The sequence below is a fragment of the Brassica napus genome, chromosome C2 (genome assembly GCF_020379485.1).
Source record: "Brassica napus cultivar Da-Ae chromosome C2, Da-Ae, whole genome shotgun sequence".
NCBI lineage: Eukaryota > Viridiplantae > Streptophyta > Magnoliopsida > Brassicales > Brassicaceae > Brassica > Brassica napus.
Genome location: NC_063445.1, coordinates 42,988,861 through 43,015,468, shown reverse-complemented (window position 1 = coordinate 43,015,468; position 26,608 = coordinate 42,988,861). Strand labels below are relative to the sequence as shown.

Sequence of the window (26,608 nt, the reverse complement as noted above, 5' to 3'; positions counted from 1 at the left end):
TGCGCTTGCATAAGGGATGTCCTCCATGTGAACTGCTCCAATCTCCATTTCCTTCTCGTCTAGGCTCTTCAACTTGAACTTAGAACCCATAGGAGTTGTAACTGGCTTGCAATCTGCCATGTTGAAGGTTAAGAGTACTTGCTTCAAGTACTTTCCCTGTGACAACTTAGGAATCCCCTTCTCTCTATCTCTCAAGATATCCATACCGAGGATTATAGATGCTCTTCCCAAGTCCTTCATCTCGAATTCTTGACTCAAACTCTTCTTCAATTTCTGAATTCCCTTTGAGTCTTTCGAAGCTACCAACATATCGTCGACATAGATGAGTAAGTAGATCCTCTATGAACTCTTTGTGCCTTTGATGTAGACACATGGATCATAAGAGCTCTGCTTGAACTTCTGATCTTTCATGAACTCATTAAAGCGCTTATTCCATTGTCTCGGTGACTCCTTGAGGCCGTATAATGACTTCTTTAGCAGACACACCCAATCTTCCTTTCCTTTCACAACAAAGCCCTCAGGCTGCTCCACGTAGATCTCCTCATCCAATGTGCCGTTTAGGAAATCCGTCTTTACATCTAGTTGCTCTAGCTCTAGGTCCTCATTAATAACTAGAGACAACATCAGTCTGATCGATACGTGTTTCACTACTGGTGCAAACACTTCATTATAATTGATTCCTTCTACTTGAGAATAGCCTTTAGCTACTAGTCTAGATTTGTAACGAGGATCCTCAACCCCGGGAATTCCTGGTTTCCATTTGTAGACCCATCTACATCCAATCCCTCGCTTCTTCTCGGGTTTCTTAACAAGATCCCATGTGATAGAACCAAAATATGGATCACTCTTTCGGTATGGTTGATATGAACTCAGATCCGAGGGAATTGAGAACTGATGGATCGAGGGGTGACACTAAGGGTTGCGGAATAGCCCAAAGATACTACAAGAGATTCGAAGGTTGCCGGATGTGACGCACCGGTCCAACACAACGAAGTGGTTCGCTTGGAGATGACCTCACCAAGAGAAGTATGAATGTTCTAAGCAAAGAACAATGAGAGAAGACTCTGAAATAAGCAAAGGAAAATCGATGTGGTTTTTATTAAAGGGATCATCACATACTTATAAGGTTTGTGAGTCAAAGAAACATAAAGACATTTGTGGGAAAAGACCACATAGAAAATAGAAATGAATGAAAACAAGACATAGAATTTCGAAATTTGACTAAGACTGGTCAAAGTGCGGGTTCTTATGTTGACTGGTCCAGATTCATAAAGATGTCCAGGTTCATTCTGTGGTGATCAGGTCGTCCGCGGTAAGGAGGAGGACCGACGTAAGGCTGCCCGCATGGTTGATCGTCGATGATCCATGAACGGATGAAGAGATAGCTCGACCAAAATCTTCAGAGAGCTTAAGTATCCTTCCTTATGAGTAGTTGGAAGCATCGATCATCATGAAATCATCAAAGTGGTTGGAAATGTCATGATCAGCCTGATCCGGGCGTGCGGTACGTCCCAAACGGGCCAGGAAAGACAGGCTAAGTCTGGAATCTGATTCTTCTCGATGATCACGGGTTCTGGCTTGACTGTTGGCTCTAGAATGGCGAATGGGTCGGGGAAGAACGCCTGTGGTTCGGGTGATTCGGTCATCAGGTTGTGGATCCATCCTTAGGTCACGTACGAGTGCACGCGGGTCGATCTGGTACACGGCTCTGTCCGTTGATCTGGTACGGCTGAATGGCTGAACCTCAGCTGGACTGATCTGATCGACCTGGTCACCATGCTGAGTCTGCTCCACGTCCTGGTCCAGGTCCTGGGTTCTATCATTCCATCCCTCTTCAAAAGGATTTGACCACAAATCCGGATCATCTGCGCAAAAAGGAGATAAATCATAAACATTAAAACTTGAAGAGATATCATACTTACCCTGAAGATCAAGCTGGTAAGCATTGTCATGGAGTTTCCTGAGAATCTGGAATGGACCATCGACCCGGGGCATGAGTTTGGACTTCCTTTGTTCCGGGAATCGTTCCTTCCTCAAGTGGACCCAAACAAGATCACCTTCCTGGAAGATCACTTCTTTCCTTTTCTTGTCTGCAAGTCGTTTGTAGCCCTCGGTCTTGGCTTCAATGTTGGCCCGGACCTGTTCATGCAGCTTCTTGATCGTGTCCACCTCTCTCTTGCCATCTGTACTAACTCGTTCACTCAAAGGCAAAGGTAAAAGATCAAGTGGAGACAAGGGATTTAATCCATAAACAACCTCAAAAGGAGAAAACTTAGTAGCTGAATGCAAAGCATGGTTATAAGCAAATTCAACATGAGGCAAACATTCTTCCCAAGTCCTAAGATTCTTTTTAACCAAAGATCTAAGCAAAGCAGACAAGGTTCGGTTAACTACTTCAGTTAGCCCATCAGTTTGCGGATGACAAGTTGTAGAGAACATCAATCTAGTACCTAGCTTAGACCACAAGGTCTTCCAAAAATAGGTAAGGAATTTAGCATCACGATCAGAGACAATGGTCTTAGGCATTCCATGCAATCTAACAACTTCCTTAAAGAATAAATCTGCAACTTGCACAGCATCATCAGTTTTGTGACAAGGAATGAAATGAGCCATTTTCGAGAACCTATCAACAACCACAAAGATAGAATCTCGTCCAGCTTTAGACCTAGGCAATCCAAGCACAAAATCCATTGAAATGTCTACCCAAGGATGAGAGGGAATGGGTAGAGCTGAGTACAAACCGTGGTGTGATGCTTTAGGCTTAGACTTCTTGCACACCACACATCGGCTACAGATCCTCTCAACATCTTTCATCAGGCTCGGCCAGTAGAAATGATCATGAACCGCCTTGTAAGTCTTCTTGACACTAAAGTGTCCCATAAGCCCACCTCCATGAGCTTCCCTGAGAAACAACTCCGTCAAAGAACATTGGGGCACACACAAACGGTTATCAAAGAATAAGAAACCAGAATTTTGAAAGTATTTGCCATAAGCAACCTTTGAGCATTTTCGAAAAAACTCTTTAAAATCCTGATCTGAAGCATAAAGATCCTTGATAAATTCAAAGCCAAGCAATTTAGTTTCAAGGGCTGAGAGAAGAGTATACCTTCGAGACAATGCATCGGCCACAACATTCTCCTTACCTTTTTTGTACTTGATCACATAAGGGAATGTCTCAATGAACTCCATCCAACGAGCATGCCTCTTGTTGAGCTTCTGCTGACCCTTAAGGTGTCTTAGAGACTGATGATCAGTGTGGATGATGAACTCCTTAGGCCAAAGATAGTGCTGCCACGTTTGAAGGGCCCTCACCAAGGCATATAGTTCTTGGTCGTATGTGGGGTAGTTGAGCATGGCTCCTCCAAGCTTCTCACTGAAATAAGCCACTGGTTTTCCATCCTGCATCAACACAGAACCAATACCAACACCAGAAGCATCACATTCGATTTCAAAAGCTTTAGAAAAATCTGGAAGTACAAGTAAAGGGGCGTGAGTCAACTTCCCTTTAAGGATTTCTAATGCTTCTTCCTGAGCTGGTCCCCATTTGAACCCCCCGTTCTTCTTGATTACTTCAGTAAGAGGAGCGGCCAAGATACTGAAGTTTTGAACAAATCACCTATAGAAGCCGGCAAGGCCATGGAAGCTTCTTACTTCACCAATGGTGGTCGGAATCGGCCAGTCCTGGATTGCTTGGACCTTCTGCTCGTCCACTCTCAAGCCATCTGCACCTACAACAAAACCTAGAAAGACCACATGATCTGTGCCAAAAGAACACTTTCCAAGGTTAGCAAACAAACGTTCCTTTCTAAGGACTTCAAGAACAGATTTCAAGTGATGTTTGTGCTCATTAAGGCTTTTGCTGTAAATAAGAATGTCATCAAAGTAAACCACAACAAAATGACCAATAAAAGACCTCAAGACATGATTCATTAGGCGCATGAAAGTACTAGGTGCATTAGTGAGACCAAAGGGCATGACAAGCCACTCATACAAACCTAGTTTTGTTTTAAAGGCTATTTTCCATTCATCACCTTCTTTCATCCTAATCTGATGATAGCCACTTCTCAAATCTATCTTAGAAAAGTACTTAGAACCATGGAGTTCATCAAGCATATCATCAAGACGAGGGATAGGATGTCGATACTTTACCGTGGTGTTATTTATGGCCCGGCAGTCCACACACATCCTCCAGGAGCCATCCTTCTTTGGTACAAGTAGAACAGGCACGGCACAGGGATTGAGACTCTCTCTGATGTATCCCTTCTCAAGCATGTCGTTGATCTGTTTCTGCAGCTCCTTGGTCTCGACCGGATTAGTGCGGTACGCTGGTCGGTTCGATAGAGAGGCGCCCGGGATGAGATCGATCTGATGCTCAATGCCTCTCACCGGTGGCAATCCTTTGGGATTTCCTTCTGGAAACACATCAGAATAATCCTGCAATATACCTAATAACTCACTCGGAATCTCCGGTGCAAGGTCAGAAGAAGATGAGGCCAAGAGAGACTCTTTATAAATCAGTAAGAGAAATGGATTTTGAGAGCAAAGAGACTTCCTTACCTGACTTTCTTTGACAAAGAAGTTGGAGTTTCTGGTACTGGTCTCAGGTTTATCAGCTTTAGAGTCTTGGTCTCGGTTCTTCTTAAGTTGGACCTTGTCTTGATGGACTTCCGATGGCGACCAAGGCACCAAGGTGATCTTCTTTCCCTTATGATCAAATGAGTGCCGGTTTGTGAAACCATCATGCACTGCCTTCTTGTCAAATTGCCAAGGCCGGCCCAAAAGAACATGGCAAGCATCCATGGGAAGCACATTGCACACAACCTCATCCTCATATCGACCAATGGAGAGTGGAACCGTGACTTGCTCCTTCACATACTGTTCTCCGGCCTCATTGAGCCACTCCAACCTGAAAGGACGAGAAAGAGGCTGAGTAACAAGCCCAAGTTTCTTTACAAGGGTGTCACTAGCCACATTAGTGCAACTACCTCCATCAATAATTAAAGAACAAACTTTATCAGAAATGAGACATCTAGAGTGAAAGAGATTCTCCCTTTGTTCTTTGTCATTGGATTTTGTTTGAACACTCAAGGCACGCCTAGTAACCAGTAGTGAACCATGGCTCGGCTCATCAAGAACATCCTCATCATAGATCGGATCAGAACTCTCCACAAAGGTCAAGCAAAACTCATCGATCACTCCATCGACCTCCTCATCAAAGATGGGATCAGTGGTGTCGTCCAAGACCTTCCTAGTAACAAGAAGGGGACCATGAACCGGGAAGTCAAGTGCTTCTTCCTCTTCATCATCATCATACACTGGTCTGAGATCCTCCTTGTCTTCTTCAGATTCGACTTCTCCATTCTCCAAGAGCACCATCACCTTTTGGTTTGGACATCGGTTGGCATAGTGGCCAAGGCCATGACACCTAAAGCATTGGATGTCTCTGGTTTGTTTGGTAGCCTCTTCTTTCTTTTCTCTATCAACACGAGCAGGAACATTAGTCTTAAAAGCTGTATTTGTTGTGGAAGAAGAGTTACCCTTGTCTTGATAGTTTGGCTTGGAAGCAAAGGTCGGTTTAGAAGCAAAGGTCGGTTTAGTGAGACCCTTTCTCTTGACTTGTTGCTCGATCAGCACGGCCTTGTGTAGCATCTGCTCCATGCTGTCATAGTCTTCCAGCTCCATGCGGTCTTGTATGTCCCGGTTGAGCCCGGTAAGAAATCTGGCCAAGGTGGCGTCTAAGGGCTCTTCTACATCAGCTTTGATCATCAAGGTCTCCATCTCCTGGTGATAGTCCTCAACTGACTTAGAACCTTGAAGCAAACGCCTGAGTTTATGGTGTAGATCTCGGTGGTAGTGGTCGGGAACAAAGCGTCTCCGCATCAGCATGGAAAGCTCATCCCATGTATCAACTGGCGCCTCACCTGCTCTCCTCCTGCTAGTCACAACTCGATCATACCAGTTAATAGCATAGCTAGTAAACTCAGCAGCAGCAAGTCTAACCTTTTTAATATCAGAAAAACTTTGACAATCAAACACAAGTTCAATTTTTCTTTCCCATTCAAGAAAAACATCCAGATCATTTTTGCCATCAAAATTTGGAATTTTCAATTTCAAACCACCCAAGCCATCATTGGTTCTTTCATTTCTACCAAAAGGATTGACATCACCTCGGTTTTGATGCCTAGGAACTCTCCTTGGACGGTTGATGGATCGATCATCATCATAAGACTCTTCTCGGATTTCTAGGTCGGACCGGCTGTTCCTCTTTGGATGGTCACGTCTGGTTCTGGTTCGTGACTGAGTAGGACGGCCCTGAAGTTCATCTAGCCTCTGATGGATCGCCTCCAAACCTGTATTCAACAAGTTAGACATAGAATCATTGAGAGCACGCATTTGCAAGTTAGATAATCCGGCATGTGAATTTACGGGTCGGTTTCTTTCTTCTTCACTATCCATGGTTACCTGAAAACTTAAACAAGGTAAAGTTATATTAAAACCCTCACACACTCAGGTGTTTATCCTCACCCACACACGTGTTTCACTCAATTTTAATCACACAAGAGAGTTCCTCCCAAAGTTCTAAGAGAGCAAACTAGATCACCCAATGAGAAAATCCAAGTGAACCACAAAAGATCAAGAGAGAAATATAAGATATTTAGAGGAACCCGCCTTATCCACCTCAAAGGCCGGATTTCTCTTCGGCCAGCAGGCTTTCTCTTCCACCACCACACCACAAACAAATCAAACTTTGGAATATCTTTTTTTTTTTAATATAGATCCTTTTTTTTTAAATGGGGGTAATGAGGGGCCCGGGTTCAAGATAGATAGATAAGAAATTTAGATGAAGAATATGGAAGATGAGATGAAATGAAAAAAAAAAAGAGTTACCGAGAGAGTGGCTCTGATACCACTTGATAGAACCAAAATATGGATCACTCTTTCGGTATGGTTGATATGAACTCAGATCCGAGGGAATTGAGAACTGATGGATCGAGGGGTGACACTAAGGGTTGCAGAATAGCCCAAAGATACTACCAGAGATTCGAAGGTTGCCAGATGTGACGCACCGGTCCAACACAACGAAGTGGTTCGCTTGGAGATGACCTCACCAAGAGAAGTTTGAATGTTCTAAGCAAAGAACAATGAGAGAAGACTCAGAAATAAGCAAAGGAAAATCGATGTGGTTTTTATTAAAGGGATCATCACATACTTATAAGGTTTGTGAGTCAAAGAAACATAAAGACATTTGTGGGAAAAGACAACATAGGAAATAGAAATAAATGAAAACAAGACATAGAATTTCGAAATTTGACTAAGACTGGTCAAGGTGCGGATTCTTATGTTGACTGGTCCACACTCATAAAGATGTCCAGGTTCATTCTGTGGTGATCAGGTCGTCCGCGGTAAGGAGCAGGACGGACGTAAGGCTACCCGCATGGTTGATCGTCGATGATCCATGAACGGATGAAGAGATAGCGCGACCCCAAATCTTCAGAGAGCTTAAGTATCCTTCCTTTGGAGTAGTTGGAAGCATCGATCATCATGAAATCATCAAAGTGGTTGGAAATGTCGTGATCAGCCTGATCCGGGCGTGCAGTACGTCCCAAACGGGCCATGAAAGACAGGCTAAGTCCGGAATCTGATTCTTCTCGATGATCACGGGTTCTGGCTTGACTGTTGGCTTTAGAATGGCGAATGGGTCGGGGAAGAACGCCTGTGGTTCGGCTGATTCGGTCATCAGGTCGTGGATCCATCCTTAGGTCACGTCCGGGTGCACGCGGGTCGATATGGTACACGGCTCTGTCCGTTGATCTGGTACGGCTGAATGGCTGAACCTCAGCTGGACTGATCTGATCGTCCTGGTCACAATGCTGAGTATGCTCCATGTCCTGGTCCAGGTCCTGGGTTCTATCACCATGTCCCATTTTTCTTCAATGAGATCATTTCCTCTACATTTGCCGCATTCCACTGATCTCTTTCTCGAGTCCTCATAGCCTCTGCATAGGACCTTGGCTCATCTATCTCGATGTCTTGTGCTGCTGCCAATGCATAAGCCACAACATCGAAGTCATCAAACTTAGATGTCATCTTGATCTCCCTACGACTTCTGTCTCTGGCCAAAATGTAGTTTCCCAAATCATGCTCCTCCTCTGAATTGCTTTATGATTCTTCAACTGTAGACTCTGCCGTAGTATATGAACCAGAACCCGCTCCACCTGAATATGTAGACTCTGTTGCAATACCAGAGGTAGACGCCTCTGGATCATGAAGACAACTCGAAGGACCCTTGATCAGATCCGGACTGAAAGAAACTTTCTTCCCTTTTCTTTTTTTCTGTTTCTTTCCCTGAGCCTTCTCTGATTCAGAATTCTCGATCCTGGGCTCTTGTGATTTCAGAGAATCCTTAAACATTTCTTCTTCGTGAAAGATAACATTTCTGCTAGTCACACACCTGCCTTCTTCTGGCATCCATACTCTAAATCCCTTAGTTCCCTGAGGATAGCCCACGAAGTAACCCTTTGTTGCTCTCGTACTGGTCTTAGACTTCACAGAGTGAACGTACGCAGAACAACCAAATCTTCTTAAGTGTGATAAGCTTGGCTTGAATCCACTCAATAACTCTTCTGGAATCTTAAATTCAATAGCTGAACTCGGTGATCTGTTAATGAGATACACTGCAGTGGAAGCTGCTTTAGCCCAAAAGCTTTCTTCCATTCCACTCTCTGCTAACATGCACCTTACTTGTTCCATGATAGTCCTATTCATTCTTTCTGAAACGCCATTCTGCTTAGGCGTATACACGCAAGTTCTATGACTCTTGATTCCTGCTCCTTTGCAGAATTCATCGAATTTGGTGTTGCAATACTCAGGTCCGTTGTCTGTACGCAGGCACTTCACTTTCTTTGACGTCTGATTCTCAACTTCCAGCTTCCATTCTTTAAACTTTGAGAAAGCCTCGTCCTTAGTCTTCAAGAAATATATCCAGACTTTCCGTGAGTAATCGTCGATGAAGGTGATGAAATATTGCTTCTCAGCTAGGCTAGGAACCACGGATGGTGCTCCCCATAGATCAGAGTGCACATACTCCAGAACCTCTTTAGAAGTATGCTTCCCTTTCTTGAAACTCTGCCTGTGTGCTTTTCCTAACACGCATTCCTCACAAAACCCAATTCAACTGACATCTTTACTTTCCAAGTAACCTTGCTTGACCAGTGCTTCCATATTCTTCAAGCTGAGATGACCCAATCTAGAATGCCACTTCCTCGTAGAATCAACCTTTGATGTAGATACGTGTGTTTCTCCCCTTAGCAATGTTCCTTGGAGATAATACAGACCATCAGTGTAGACGCCTGTAATAACTTCTTTTCCATCTTTGTAGAATTTCACTCTGAACTTATCACCAGAGTAACTACACCCAGCCTTCTCTAGACAGCCATATAAGATCAAGTTTCTGCCCATTGTGGGCATGTACTTAACCTCAGTAAGTACAACCATCGAACCATCAGGATTCCTTATCCTAATCTTTCCAACTCCTTTGATCTCGCTATAAGTGTTGTTTCCCATCAACACCTTTCCACCTTCACCCTCTTGAAGATCAAATAACACTTCCTTGTTCGGTGTGATGTGAAAACTGGCTCCAGAATCCATTACCCATTCTCCTCTGGTATCCTGAACACTCGCAGTAAGTATCAACGGCTCTTTCTTGGCTGCTGCTACATTTTCTGATTTTGAACTCCTATTCTTTCCTTTGTCAGGACATTCACGCATCCAGTGACCTTCCTTGCCGCACATAAAGCACCCTTTATCAGTCTTGGAGTTATCTTTATTAAGAGGTAAACATTCCTCTGCTCTTGGAACGGCTTATGTTTGAGCGGTTCCCCTTCTTATTATTCCTTCCTCGATCGCTAACATATAAGCCCTCTACCTCATTCTTTTGTTTATGCAGAAAACCCTTCTCCCTCAACTCTATCTCCTTTGCATAAGCTGAGGTTATAACCTCATCAACCGTGAGCGTGTCTTTGCCACTTCCATACTTCAAGGTATGAACCAAAGGCTCAAACTTTGGTGGCAAGCCTGTGAGTATCTGAATTGCCGGATCCTCGTCAGTAATGTTGATGTTGAGGCTCTCCAAATCATTCACTAGCTTCAAGAAATTATCCAAGTTTTGCTCAATCGTCTTATGCTCATCCATCTTATAGCTTGCAAATCTTTGCTTCAGGTATATCCTGTTGGGGAGGGACTTGGTCTGATAATCTTTCTCCAAAGCTTTCCAAATACCAAGAGAGGTCTCTGCCTTCATTACTTTCCTTATGATTTGATCACTCAAGCTCATCTTGATAAGGCTTCTAACACGCTTATCCTTTGCAGCTCTCTTGGGATCAATTTCAGACTTCGCATCAGCTTCAGGCTTCGAATCATCACCAACCTTTGTTGGATCATCAGATTTGATCACTTCTTCCTCAAGAACTAAGTCCAAACCGAGAATCTCAAGAGCACATAACATCTTGTGCTTCCAAATGCCGAAGTCTCCTTGTCCATCAAACTTGTCAACCTCAAATTTCCCTCGCGTTGGCTCCATCACTAACCTTCTGTATCTTGATCTTCAACTTGCAGAATACATGCTGAAGTTGAAGACCTCCATGTAGATCAAGAACCACAGATCTTCTTGACGAGAACAATCAATCAACTGCAGACTCTTCAACGCAAGCAACACACACAGATTAACCAGATAAGTTTCGAACCTTGACCTGATCTTTCTTCTTGCTCGCTTGAATCTCTGAATGACGCTCTTGCTCTTCGTACTGATCCGAATGAGAACTTGAAGCGATGACCTTGATACAATAACCAGCGCTTTGATACCGCTTGTTACGTTTGATCGTTGTATCTCGATTGCGTTTGATCTACTTTCTAAGTAAAGAAAGAAACAAGTGCGATTTGTTTGCCCAGTTCACGGATCACTCTGCTATGTCTGGGGGGAGGCTCGTGCTCCCAATCCACTATCAGATCACTGGGAATAATCCTCCGGCTTGATACAGTTCCTAATCACACTATCTCTTGTGTTACAGGTTACAAAGGAGATAAGAAATAGGAGATACAAGAACGATAAGATCGAGAAGCTTCTCCGGCGAACTCTGACTCCTTGCGGTGAGGTAACCAAGCTTCTTCTCTGTCGATCGTCACGAGTTAGATGATGCTCTGTTTTTTGTGTGTAACAAACTCTCTAACGGCTTCTCTCTCTTGTTGCAGGTATATAAAGACGACGAAGACCCAGATGTCTCGCGTCTTCTTCAGCAACCCGTGAAGCCCAATCTGATAGTGGACTGCCCAGGCCCGAGAGAGTGATAACAAAAGCCCAAACAACATATATATAAAAAAAATATTAAAAAATTGTTAAATATTTTATTATAAGTAAAAGATTCAGTGGTCCACTGAGCCAGTCTGATTTATATCCCCAATTCCACATTTGCGACGCTCCATAATTCTGTTTTTTTTTTTTTGTTGTGGAATGCTAATTGATTACATAATTAAGTACACTACATCTAGACTTGGTGAAATATTGGCTCACTTAAAGTATTTTTTTCTTTCATCTATAAAGTAAGATCTTAGTTCAGCTGTGTCGTATTCGTATGACGACTAAACCATGAAATTAATCAAGAGGTGGTATGCATTCATTTGTTTTGTTGCGTGGTTGAGGTCGGTCCTCCGGTCTTATAATATGAATATCGATCTAAGATATTGGATTAACCACGAACATCCATCGAAGTGATTGAAACTCGATCGAGATCGAATACCATATAGATAAGATACGTATCCTTTAAGCATAGAAACAAACACATATATAGAGCTGCGCATGCAGACAACATATACAAACGGATACTTACCTTTTTTATTTATTTTGGACAATTACTTTATTCCATGTACCATCTAAGATACGTTCATGTTTTCATTTTATTTTATTAAACAAGCAGCTTAAAGTGGCCATACGTTAAACGGTAACATGTCTATATGGTTTAGCTCCTTTTTCAGTGTCGGCTCTGAGTCCAAACTGGAGAAGCCTCCTCTTCCTCTGATGATTTCTTTTCCACTTGTCCACGGCTGCGTTTCTGCATCCCCACATTGTTAGTTTGCTCGTTGGCGTACCTACAGCATTGGATGCAGCCATTGCGTCCCGTATAGCAGCAACCGTGCCTGCACCAACCTACGTATCCTCCACCTCATTCCCCTGGCTCTTTCCCATTGGTATCAATAGCACCATTGGGATTCACCATTTCAGCTGTTTATATAATATGTATGTAAGCATCACACTACACTAAATTTATAAGACAGAGAACATAGATGTAAGTAAACTTTAATGACCCACCACTCCCACCATCTCCACTTCTTTCTCCAACCCCACCACTTCCAACTTCTTCTCCACCATCTCCACCTTCTTCCCCACCACCTCCATCTTCTTTAAAATTAAGAAAGAGAAAGAGAGAGAGAGAGAGAGAGAAAGAGAGAGAGAAGAAGAAGAAGAAGGGAGAAAGCTCACCTGAGCTCGTCGCCGGAGCCACCACACGCCAGACCATTGAGTTCGCCACCACCATCATCCGCAACCAAAGGTAACCGGAAACCGCCATATTTTTGAGTTTAGTTTCGGCCATTTTAGTAAATCGACCATAACTTCTTAAACGTTGCGAATCTCGTGCATCCAAGCCCATCATCGTGTTCCTCTCGTCGAGACGAAGCCGTAGACACCAACCGCGTCACGATCGGAGCCCGGACGAAGCCGTACGCGCCTCCAGAAAACCGCTCTTCGCGCGCGCGTGAAGCGCACGCGCTGCCGCCGGAAATCGTCGCCACCGCAGCTCCGCCGCCGGACCACCGTCCGCCGCCGCAGCTCCGCCGTCGCCGCCGGCCAACTTTCCGGTAAGCCACCGCCGCAGCTCCGCCGTCGCCGCCGGTGACCGACACCGGTGACTCACCGGCGACTCGGTCAACTCGGCCGAGTCAACTCAGTGAGTCAACTCGGTTGACACGGTTAACCGATCGGTTAGCCGGTTTAAATTGATTTCGGTTCGGTTAGGGTAAACCGGTCGGTTTAGTCAAATCGATTTCTGGTCAAAACTTGACCGGGTTGACTTTGACCAGCGGGTTGACTTTTTCGAAAACCTTGACCAGTTCCGTTTTCGACCGTTCGAAAGGCGTTCTGACTCAGAATTTCGATCTGATTTCAGATATGGAGTCTATTTGAGCAGCTGGAGTTCATAGACAACACTTTTCTATTGCTAAGGTGAGGGTCTATTCCCGAACTTCTCGTACACGGCTTAGGACCTCGAATAAATATAGTTTATTTCTAATGTGTTCCGTCTGTGTGAAATCGAGTCTATCATTGCTTGTTTAGTTTTAGGTTCTTTGCATAAACCGGAACTAGGGGGTTAGAGGATTCAACATTGATTGTTTCACTTAATGTAAATTCTTAGCTAGGATTGTTTTTGTTTGGAGACGGATACAGAGACGGACTGCTGTATGCCGGATTGTATGGAGGTCACGGCCAACTTTAGTCGACCGGTTGAGCTGTAGACTGGAAGTGTCGATAAATCGTCTACGGGCGTGTGTTACCGAGCACTTTTTCGGTGTGTGTATGAACCGAGCACCTTTTCGGTAGTGTTTTGGCCTGTTAGTGGGCGGCGAGTGTGCAACTCGCTAGGACCATTGTTTGTTGCTTGAGTACTTTAGGTACTGTGTTTGACATGCATTAGAATTAAATTATATTTATTCGGAGTGCTATGTCCGGGTCCATGGACTTCGGGGTGGCATCCCATACCTCACTGAGCGATTCCCCTGTCGCTCACCCCTCACTCTTCCCCTTTTCAGGTGAGACAAACAAGTATGTGATATTTGGACGGATTTGGTGCTACTGGACTTTTCTTTCGGATTTTATTTGGGCATGGGTGAGAGTTGTCGGGTTTATGGGCTTTTATATTACGGGATATTGTGGTGGCCCGTCGTCCTTAGTGTCAGGGAGACGGGTATCACATTGTTGTATGATGACGCGTCGGGGGTGACACGCTGTCCTCCATATAGGAGGTGACGGGTGTCACAATTTGGTATCAGAGCCAGGTTCCATCCCGGTTCCGTCCGGGATGGCGGTCAGGGGATTCGGTTTTCCTCGGTTTTCAACTTAAAAAAAAAAAAACTATATATTTATTTATACATTTTGAAATTCTTTTAGCACCATTATGTCCTGTAATTACTAACTCAAATGTCTCTTTCTATGACGATGAGTAAAATCATCGTCATTCGTCCTTCGACTATCAAGGTTCTCGACAGATGTTCAGCAGTTGCGTGAAGTCCAGGTTCGTCAGTTTTCTCGGGAGTTATCAGTTTCTTCGGTCATGATTTCGAGGCTATCCAGGAGTGGATATGTGACGTTTCTGCCACCAGCCCACTTCAAGCAATCGTTCCACGAGTTTGTTACTGGAGATTATGTGGTGTGTGATATGAGCCATTGGTTGGCATGTGTTGTTGTGTGTACGAGTATATTGACTATTTTGGAGATATATTTGTTTTGTGAACTCGTGGAGATCGCTTTTGAATTGGGGTGCAGCAGCTTGCGTTGTGTGGGTGTTGGAGTTACACTTTGGTATGTTTACCAATTTTGGCAGTGTTGATCGTTTCAGAGATGTGTCAGTTTGGACAACTGACATAGGACATTGGGAGCTATTTATATCCATCGCAGTGTACCAGTTATGCTTGGAGGGCCGATTTGTTCGGATATTCATCAGAGATGGAGCTACGTTTTTACGACGTTATCCTTGGGACGGATTGACTGTCACGGCATCAAGTAGTGTTGGATTGCCTGAGGGCAAGAGTTCCGATTGCTGGAGCAGATGGAAGTTGTTAGTGCATGCATGCTACATACTGAGGAGTTATGGGATACAAGGACATAGAGATTTTTGACTACCATCTCGATGGTTAAGGCTGATGGACAACATGAGCTGCAGGATCTTCCGGTTATTGCAGAGTATGAGGACATATTTGTGACCTTTGGAACGGTCACCACATGACACATGAGAAACTCTTGCGATTTGTTTGGAGCAAACAACACCAGTTTCACAAGTTTTATACCGATTAGCACCAACAGAGATGACAAAGCTGAAAGAGCATGTTGAAGATTCATCAGACAAGGGTTTTATCAGACCGGGTACTTTACCGTGGGGAACATCATCATTGTTGTTGTAAAGAAGAAAGGTGGGAGTTTCAATTTTGTATCGACTGCAAAGGTCTGAACAAAGTGACCATTAAAGATAAGTATCGCTTCCGCGCGTTGATGAATTATTGGATTATTTATAGGAAGTTTATAGTTCTTGAAGGTTGACATGGCATCAGAACACCATCAGATTACTATATTTGAAGAGTATCTACTGAATGTGAATTTTTGTATACATTATGGATATTATGGGACGCAGTGATACCATTTGGCTCGACAAAGGCATCGTTGCATTCATGAAGATATGAATGACGTTTTCGTGAACATTTGGATAGGTGTGCGATTGTATTCATCGATGACATCCTGATTTATTTTGGAGTAGAAAGGAGATTTGTGAGCATTTTGCGGATTGCATTGGATAAGCCTGGAGAGCATCAGTTGTTCGCTAAGTTGAGGAAGTGTAGCTTCTGGCAGAGGAATGTTGTATTTTTGGATAACATGGTTTTGGAAGCAGAATTTTGATGGATTCAAAGAAGATTAATACCGTTTCGGGAAGGTCGAAACCTAAGAGCGCTACAAAGATCTGCCGTTCTTTTTGGGTTAATAGTGTACTACTGGAAGTTCATCAAGGGTTTCACCGGTATAGTAATGTTAAAGACGCGGTCTACATGTAAAGACGTTAAGTGTGGTTGGATAGATTTTTGTTCGAGGAGTTTCACTGAATTGAAGCACAACTAATGAAGACACCAGTTTTGGGTTCTACTGAGGCTGAGGCTTACTGTGATGTGTCAGATACTGGATTGGATTTAAATTAAGGTATGAGGATTAAGTCATTCATATGCATCACGCCAGAGAGGCTGTAGTGGTATTTGCGTTATCGTTTTGGAGATCGTAATTGTACGGGAAGGAAGTTCAGATTCTCTGGGATTATTAGAATGTGAAATTTATCTTCATTTATTAAAAACTTGTACTTGGACAGTGCAGTTGGATTGAGTTTGTAGCAGGCTATAGTCTGGATATCGCATACTATCTGGTAAGGACAACCAGGTGATAAATGCCTTGGGTAGGCGTATGAGCTGTATCTCAGGAACCAAGAAGGTTCATGAGTTGGAGATTTGCTAGTCTCAGGTTGGGTGCCATTACTATCAATGGAGAGACAGATGTCCTTGGGACTTTGGAGCAGACAGTTTTGCTATGGAGGATACACAAGCACAAGTTAGCATTCTGGATTGGTTGAACAGATCGAGATTGGGAGTATTGGATATCATACAGCTTTGAGCAGGATATACTTGTACTGAAACCGAGTTTGTGTGTTGGACGATAAGTTGTTAAGAAAAGGAATCTTACAACAAACATATCACTCGTGTTTCTCTACCCATCGGGAAGACCAAAGGGTACAAAGATATGAAGAGTTAACTATAATTGGTGTAGTATGAAGATGTTTGTAACTACATTACGTCGCGGTGCCAGACGTGTTATATGGCAATGACAGAGGATCAGTTATCTATTATGTTATTTTTGAGCTTGCTTTTGCCGGAGTAGAAATGAGGCATGGTGATTATGGACATTGTTATTGGATTTTAAATCACCATATGTGGAAAGGATGCCACATGGGTAGTCATTGATAGACTTACCAAGTCAGCCCATTTCCTAAGTAATTAAGAAGATAATCAGGGCTAATCAATTGGAGCAAACCTACATTATTGAGTTTGGGAAGTTTCATGGATGTCAACATTGTATCGGATTGGGAATCGAAGTTCACATCTACATTTCAGAGAGCCTTTCGGAAGGCACTTGGGACAAAGATCATATGAGTACATCTTATCACCCGTTGACATATTGTCAGTCAGAGAGGACTACTCAGAACTTAAATGATATGTTCAGAGATTGCGTGGGATGGAATTTCGGAAAGCATCTACCTTTACCAGAGTTTGCCTACATCGACAACTATCTTTTGAGTATTGAGAAAAAAAAAAAATTACTATACGAGGGTTATTTATGGTAGACCCTATAGTATACCACTTTGTTGGACCAAAGTGGGGTAGTAATATGAGTTAGAACTATTAATGGTTTAAGAGACGGTAGAGCAGAGGACATGCTCAAGGATTGGCTTTCGGAAGCTCATGACGTCAGAGCATTTATGCAGCTAAGCACCGTAAGGATTTAGAGCTACATATGAGCACCTAATATACCTGAAAATAAGGACATTTCAGGAGGGACCTAAGACTCAGAAGATAAAGGAGCTTAAACCGAGACACATGGAATTGTATCCTTCGCTGGAGTGGATTGGATTAATTGCTTGCAGTTACTTTATCAGCAGTATATCAGCCTTCTAGTACTTGGTTCATATGACAGCATTGCAAAAGTTGAGAAGGCGCTATAACTATTTTGCAGTAGACATCAAGTGAGTTCATAAAGATTTTATGAACCTTATCATCTATTGGAGATTTTGGATCATCATGAGAAGACAGTTCGGGGAATATCGACTGTGTTTGTCCAAGTTCATTGGGAGGGAGATAAGACCCAGGAGGAGACCTGAAAGGTCGAGCGAAGATTAGTATTCGAGGTTTTGCTATGATGACATTGGGCACGTCAGCTTATGACATGAATTCGGGGACGAATTCCTTATAAGTGGGGGAGAATTGTAATGACCCACCACTCCCACCATCTCCACTTCTTTCTCCAACCCCACCACTTCCAACTTCTTCTCCACCATCTCCACCTTCTTCCCCACCACCTCCATCTTCTTTAAAATTAAGAAAGAGAAAGAGAGAGAGAGAGAGAGAGAGAAAGAGAGAGAGAAGAAGAAGAAGAAGGGAGAAAGCTCACCTGAGCTCGTCGCCGGAGCCACCACACGCCAGACCATTGAGTTCGCCACCACCATCATCCGCAACCAAAGGTAACCGGAAACCGCCATATTTTTGAGTTTAGTTTCGGCCATTTTAGTAAATCGACCATAACTTCTTAAACGTTGCGAATCTCGTGCATCCAAGCCCATCATCGTGTTCCTCTCGTCGAGACGAAGCCGTAGACACCAACCGCGTCACGATCGGAGCCCGGACGAAGCCGTACGCGCCTCCAGAAAACCGCTCTTCGCGCGCGCGTGAAGCGCACGCGCTGCCGCCGGAAATCGTCGCCACCGCAGCTCCGCCGCCGGACCACCGTCCGCCGCCGCAGCTCCGCCGTCGCCGCCGGCCAACTTTCCGGTAAGCCACCGCCGCAGCTCCGCCGTCGCCGCCGGTGACCGACACCGGTGACTCACCGGCGACTCGGTCAACTCGGCCGAGTCAACTCAGTGAGTCAACTCGGTTGACACGGTTAACCGATCGGTTAGCCGGTTTAAATTGATTTCGGTTCGGTTAGGGTAAACCGGTCGGTTTAGTCAAATCGATTTCTGGTCAAAACTTGACCGGGTTGACTTTGACCAGCGGGTTGACTTTTTCGAAAACCTTGACCAGTTCCGTTTTCGACCGTTCGAAAGGCGTTCTGACTCAGAATTTCGATCTGATTTCAGATATGGAGTCTATTTGAGCAGCTGGAGTTCATAGACAACACTTTTCTATTGCTAAGGTGAGGGTCTATTCCCGAACTTCTCGTACACGGCTTAGGACCTCGAATAAATATAGTTTATTTCTAATGTGTTCCGTCTGTGTGAAATCGAGTCTATCATTGCTTGTTTAGTTTTAGGTTCTTTGCATAAACCGGAACTAGGGGGTTAGAGGATTCAACATTGATTGTTTCACTTAATGTAAATTCTTAGCTAGGATTGTTTTTGTTTGGAGACGGATACAGAGACGGACTGCTGTATGCCGGATTGTATGGAGGTCACGGCCAACTTTAGTCGACCGGTTGAGCTGTAGACTGGAAGTGTCGATAAATCGTCTACGGGCGTGTGTTACCGAGCACTTTTTCGGTGTGTGTATGAACCGAGCACCTTTTCGGTAGTGTTTTGGCCTGTTAGTGGGCGGCGAGTGTGCAACTCGCTAGGACCATTGTTTGTTGCTTGAGTACTTTAGGTACTGTGTTTGACATGCATTAGAATTAAATTATATTTATTCGGAGTGCTATGTCCGGGTCCATGGACTTCGGGGTGGCATCCCATACCTCACTGAGCGATTCCCCTGTCGCTCACCCCTCACTCTTCCCCTTTTCAGGTGAGACAAACAAGTATGTGATATTTGGACGGATTTGGTGCTACTGGACTTTTCTTTCGGATTTTATTTGGGCATGGGTGAGAGTTGTCGGGTTTATGGGCTTTTATATTACGGGATATTGTGGTGGCCCGTCGTCCTTAGTGTCAGGGAGACGGGTATCACATTGTTGTATGATGACGCGTCGGGGGTGACACGCTGTCCTCCATATAGGAGGTGACGGGTGTCACATAAACTAACCATAAAAATGTATGCAAATACCAAGTTGATCTACATACATGCTGTCTACAGACTACATATTTCTATATTTATACCTACAACGTAAGGGTACAAAGATGAACAGGATATATATATACTTACTTGTTCCCATGGGTTGCTCCAAAAGGGGGCTAAATTAGCAAGAGATAAGCAGGTAAAGAACAAAGCTAAGACGACAAGAAACTTGGAGATTGAGCACACTTTTTTTGATAAGTAGATTGAGCACACTTTGGTTTAATAGCCTTTTAAGTATTTAGAAGAAAAGGGGGTTTCTCTGGTGTGAAGGATGTACGAGCTTACAATCATGTATTCATATATATATACATATATGTGAATATATAACATGTGATAACCATCAGTCTAAATATATGAGAAGAGAGAACATCGATGTAATTAAAATAATTGCCACGGACATGTATACAAAACCAAGACGATCTACATATTCTATATTTATAATATCAGGAGAGGGTATAAAGAGAAATTGGATAAATATACTTACTTTGTTCCCAGGGTTTGTTTCGATAGTTGGCTGAATTTAGAGATAAGCATGTAAAGAACAAAGCCAAGACAACAAGAAATTTGGAGCTTGCCATGTTTTTTATTTTTCTTTTGCTAGTTACGCAAACACACTTATAAAGTTATAAGTAATCAGAAGAAAAAAGGTTTTTTTTTTTCGTGAAGGATGTGTAAGCTTAAGAGCATGTATTTATAGTGAAGATGGCGAGTGAAGATGGCGAGTGAAGAGACTCTCGAAAATCGTCACGCAAACTATTATTACTAAATTTAGAAGATTAATTTTTATATATTCCATACAAACTTTAATTTTTTTTTTTTGATAATGGTGTGATGCCAAATATTTTCTATGCCCAAAGACTAATAACCAAGTGACCAATAGAAATCCGAGTTTTTTTTGCCACTTAAAGCATCTATAGATGGCCAAGAGGAATCAAACTCCGGGAGGAATCTCCAGCTGGAACCCATTTACCACTAGGCCAAACCAATTCATTATCTTTTTCATGGAATATAAATATTGAGATATATACTACATGATCGTATTATGTCTTACAAAAATCTAAATAAGAAGTCACAACCTTGATTCATGTGTGATATTTTTGAAAATAGACCATTACTAAAAAATCATATTTCATTAATTTCTTAATAACATTTTGGCATCATTACTAAAATCACCTCATATATTATTGACTATAATAACTATTTTCCTATAAGATTGGAAGGAAGCCATTAATGTGTATTTTAAGAATCTTGAACCGTGCATTTCAAATTTTAAATTATCTGAAAACACATATATACAAAACATAAAAGATACTCCTAAGATCATTACTTATATTCGTTAAAACATTAATCGTTATCTAAAGTCCAATCTACTATTATAAAGAAATATAAACACATCTTATGTTTTTTTCCAAATTAACCATATAAACAATTGTACATAAGAAACTAACTTATAAGCTATTGCATAGTATTTTTTATGATTTGGTCATAGTTTATGATAAACATATATATAGATATATATATATATATATATATATATCACAAGTAGTTTTTTTTGTTTTGGTGATAGTTTATGATATTTATATTTCTATTTTATTGTTAATATATTTCTTCTATTTATTTATAAGTAAAATGTATAAAAAATAGTTGTTTAGGTTAGATGGTTAAATATCTTATTTTTGTGGTAAAAATGTAAAGAAATATCTTAAATTTTAATATTATTAATATAATTAGTTAATATAATTCAATAACCACTTCGTTTTTTTTAACAAAACCAAACCATTTGGATTGATAAAACCTTTAACCAAATGGTTTGGAAATATATTTTGGTTTGGTTTAGATCGGTTTGAGTTTGGTTGGGTCGGTTTGGTTTGGTTTGGTTCAGATTTTTTGCCCACCCTATCATTGGCCCATTTATAAGATATATAATGTTTTAATAGATAAGATTTATATATTGTTGTAAAGGCTTATTTAAATTTGTATATGTTTGAATTACATTACATATAAACTTATATTTTAATAATATACCTTCAATTGTAACTTATTAAAAACAATTATCAATGTTTTTTGTTTAAAATTCATTAGTTCATTTTATCATATGTTCTAGTAACTAATACTAAATGCTTAAAGATTAGTGTATACAAATGTTTTTTAATTGTTAAAACTATCAAATAAATTTATCAAATAAAATTGTTTATTATTTAAAACTTAAATTAAAAATACATTTAAATTTAATTTTGATAATTAGATGTTAAATGTAAAATAATTTTAATTTTTTTAAGAAAGTATATATTATTTCTCTAATAATTAAGTAAAAATCAAATAAGATATATTTATAATAAGAAGAAACAAAAATACATGTAGTGGATTCAAACAATTAATATAATAGAAAAAAATGTAAACAACAAAATTATTGGATTTGAAAAAATAATATAAACATTTAATATATATATATATAGATAAAAGTGAAAACACCCGCGGTTGCGCGGACCAAGATCTAGTTATAACTTAAATAACCAACATAATATGAAAAATACATGTGGTTTATGGATTGTATGTGTACTCTATATTGAAACATATTCTTAATATTTTTTTCACTTTTACCCAAAGTTCTTGTAAACATTGATGATTGTGTCTGCGTAAAAATCAAATTTTGGTCCATATTTTTTTCTGAACACAAAGAAGACCAGGTTAAATTTGCTTTCTTTCAGCTATGAAATTTGAAAATGAGACGATAATAAATTCTAACTATGCTTGTTTAATGATTATGTTTTTAATCAAAATTAATAAATTTAAGTAAGCACTAGATTTTGATCCGCGCTTTCAAAGCATATAATTATTATTTTTTGAAAAAATTATTAACTCATTTGGTAGTTCATAATAGCAGTAAAAATTGTTTGTTCAGCTCGCCTCTACTTATATATTTTATATATTCTATTAGATAACTCGTGAAATTGGTAACTATAAAAATGTCTACACATTAATCGTAGGCCAGTTTAAAAAATTGATTTTAAGTTTTTAAATATTAATTTATAAATAAATATTTGTTAATTAGGATTTCTGTAAAATTATAGTTTTGTAAGAGCATATATTTAATGTAATGTTGATTTAGATAGGAATTACAATTAATTTAAACATATATCCGATAAAACGTATTCTAGTATAATTTATTTTATTTAAAACTTTATAATATTATCTAAAGTGTTGAAAATTTTGACCCGTATATAGAGCAAACGAAATTTATTTATAGCAAACGACTCATTCATATATAAAAGAATGGAGTTTAACTTATTTATGTATATTTAATAAGCAAATTTTGATCCATATGTATCGAAACTCTACTTTTTGAGTCGTATATTTGTTAGACTTTCTTTATTATTTAAATAATTTTTTGATTTTGGTAACCCATGATTAAACTCCATTCTTTTATATATGGGTAAATTAATTAAAGTTGGTTATGTATATTGTTTCAAAATTTGAATTATATTATATTTTAATTTAAAGAGTTGTTTTGATACATGATGATGATTAAAAATATCATTTGTATATTATTGTTGAATTTTTAAATGTAAACCATAAAAATTAGTACATTATCATTTGGTACATGTACTCAGATGCACGTATAACAAATAAAATTAGTATATTATTTTGTGATATATATTTTATTAATTTTGGTTAGAAGTTAATATAACTATATAACAGAAATACATTTAACAGTATTGATCCTATACTATTCATGAATATTCAAATATATATAACACATCATATATGTAATTCATGAATATTCAAATATATATAACACATCATATATGTATTGTATATGGTACTTTTCTTGAATTTCGCAAACTGGGACAACTATAAGGTCTCGAAAGTTCTCTATCGCTGACAAAAAAAAAAAAAAACTGCATTATTCAATTTCCTAAATAATTTGGCATCTCACAGTTTATTCACATTTTGATTTATGTGATATGGTATATCTGAACAAAGACAAAATGATATTTTTATATAGAGAGAGAGAAAATGATGTAGTCCATATCCATGTCCTTAGGTGTTATAATAAAAAGATAATAATGAAGTTGAATCAATTAACTAAAGATGAAAGATAAAAGGGGTTTTCGCAAATATAACTCAAAATTTGAACTCAAACACAAAACTAACCCAAGTTTTTTTTTTGGAACTTTGACTTGTCTCTTTCATCTCCAAAGTTCAGATTATTGCGAAAATACTATCATTTTTTTTTTGAAAATGCATGTTTTACTCTATCACCCTCATCTTCCTCAAGTATTCACAATGTTGTCATTGCCTTCAATACACCAACCACCATGAACAAACAATCTGAAGTTTTTAATGCACCTAAAAATCGATTTACACTCTTTCTTTCTCAATTCTTATGAACCAAAAACAACATATCTTTACTTTTTCTCCATATTCATCCAAAAAAAACCCAAGATTTTGATTCTAAAAACTTTACGGTTCATAGAGCCATTGAAACTTACGATTCTTGCGGGGTCACTTTTTTGAGATTATGGGTGTTCGGAGAAGACTTTTGTGTGCTAAACAAGTTATCTCACTGGTTGAAACTATAAAATTAGTTTTTTTCAAGATCTGTTCGTCCAGACGACTTCCGGGTAAGTCTTCTGGCTGTAGACGACTTACATGGAATTCTTCTGGTCAATGCAGAGGTTAATTTTGCAATTGACTTTCGAATGTGTTTTTCTAGACGGCTTACATGGAAGTCGTCCATCTTTGTTTGCTAAAAAAAAAGCGAGACGACTTCCATGTAAGTCGTTTAAGGTAAACGGGTTAGTTTTGCATTTGACTGAATTATGTCAAAAATTTGACTTTTCCTGTACGACTTACATGTAAGTCGTCCAGTAGAAAATTAAAAAATCAATATTTGTGATACCTAAACGACTTCCATGTAAGTCGTCTCAGGTTAGTTTTGCAATTGAAAAATAAAACAAAAAAAAAATATTTTGTCTAGACGACTTACACGGAAGTCGTCCATCAGACGACTTCCACGAAAGTCGTCCATGATTTTATTCCGAGATTCTGGTCAAACCATGCTTATCTTGGACGACTTCCATGTAAGTCGTCGGACGGACGACTTCCGTGTAAGTCATCTAGAAAAAAATATTCTTTTTTTGTTTTATTTTTCAATTTCAAAACTAAACTGAGACGACTTACTTGGAAGTCGTCTAGGTATAACAAAGTATTGATTTTTTTTAATTTTCTACTGGACGACTAACATGTAAGTCGTCCAGGAAAAGTAAAATTTCTGACACAATCCTATCAAATGCAAAACTAACTCATTTTCCCTAAACGACTTACATGGAAGTCGTCTCGATTTTTTTTTAACAAACAAAGATGGACGACTTCCATAAAGTCGTCTAGGTTAAAAATCAATTACAAAATTACTAACCTAAATGGACAACTTCCTAGAAGTCTACCAGACGACTTCAGAATGTTTAATAAACTTTCATTTTCTCTAAAACTATAAAGACTTTTTAATTTTTTTTGTTAATTCATGTACATTAGTCAATATTGAGGCTACTAAATGAAATTTATAACTTAATTGGTGATATTTATAAGGTTACCAACATTCATGCTTAGTAAAGTTTCTAGCTAATTGAGAAGGCTTCCGTGGAGGTCTTCTATGTTAGTTTTTGTAACTTTGTTAAGTAACTTTAAGATATGTTTATTTAATTTTCAAAATTGTTAAGTAATTTCAAGAATATCAAATAACATGGTTTAATGTGTCTTCTCATATCATAAGATATACTTTTTACTTATGTATCTAATGAAAGTGTTCTAGCTTTGAACTTATGTAATGTTTTATCTTTTGTGAATTTGACTAAGTTTTGTTGAGAATTCTTCTCCCTTAGTTGTAATAAATTTGATTAATCTTTTGTGTTATTGTGTTTTGCTATTGAAGTTGTATCAATAACTTCAATTATGTCAAGTAATTTTGGCACGATAATGTCGTGGAAAATGAACATATTTACCAAACTTTTTCATTAATATCTCTTCAAATTTACAAAAAAGTCACAACTAAAAGAGTGCACATGCAAATCACAAAACAGACCACAGACAAAACTATTATAGATCATTCCTCAACAAAGACAAGCTTAGACTCCACTTGATATGGAAGAAGACCCCGTCAGAAGACTTCCTGGAAGTCGTCGAGAAGACTTCTTTGAAGTCGTCTAGAAGACTTCCTGGAAGTCTTCTAGCGCATTATATTTTAGAAGACTTCTGAGAAGAGTTCCATATGTCTTCCAAAGTTTGATCAAGATATGAAAAACATGTATATCAAATCCAGATCTGTAAAACCTGCATATCATATTAAAAACGTTCAAATGGCTTAAAAACAGAGAAAATGAGTGGAAAATTAGATAGACATACTTTTATAGAACACACAAAGTACATATCCAAGTGGAAGATGAGAACCATCTGATTAAAACCTGCAACAAAAAGGTAGATTAGTGAGAAAGACATGAGACAAAAATGAAAAATTCATATAAAGTTTAGTGTTTTCAAGTCAAAGAGATTAGAGTGGGTTTAAAGAGTTTTAGTTTGGGAAAAAAGTATGAATTTTATGCAACATAAGGTTACCAAATGATGAAAAATCAACATAAGAACTTACCAAAACGCTCAGATCTATTATGAAATGGAGACATGAGAGAAGACTCCGTCAGAAGACTTCCTGGAAGTCGTCTGGAAGTCTTCTAGCCCAACAGTCTTCTAGATCTGAAAAACCTGCATATCCAAATCCAGATCTTAAAAATCTGCATCTCTAAAAACGTTCAAATGGCTTAAAAACAGAGAAAATGAGTGGAATATTATATAGATCTACCTTTATAGAACACACAAAAATACATATCTAAAATTAATAAATCTACCTTTAAATGAGTGGAAGATAAGAAGCATGTGATGAAAAATCTGCAAAACAAGATAAACTAGTGAGGAAGACATGAGACAAAAAAACAATAAA

At 39.7% G+C, this 26,608-nt stretch overlaps 2 long non-coding RNA genes across 5 annotated transcripts; one reads left to right on the top strand and one right to left on the bottom strand.

Annotated features, from left to right (window-relative positions):
* Nucleotides 1–11,826: 11,826 nt before the first annotated feature.
* On the bottom strand, nt 11,827–24,342 carry LOC125581810. Its single transcript, XR_007319536.1, has 2 exons — nt 20,102–24,342; nt 11,827–12,274 (listed from the first exon to the last, which is right to left on the bottom strand). It is a non-coding gene; the product is annotated as an uncharacterized LOC125581810 (long non-coding RNA).
* Nucleotides 12,372–19,639, top strand: LOC106391231. Of its 4 annotated transcripts, none has more exons than XR_007319534.1 (5): nt 12,372–12,602; nt 12,697–18,092; nt 18,187–18,399; nt 18,708–18,763; nt 19,348–19,639. It is a non-coding gene; the product is annotated as an uncharacterized LOC106391231 (long non-coding RNA). The 4 variants fall into 4 exon arrangements; XR_007319533.1 differs by having other exon boundaries at nt 12,373–12,602; nt 12,697–13,273; nt 13,858–18,092; nt 18,187–18,763; XR_007319535.1 differs by lacking the exon at nt 18,187–18,399.
* Nucleotides 24,343–26,608: the final 2,266 nt, after the last annotated feature.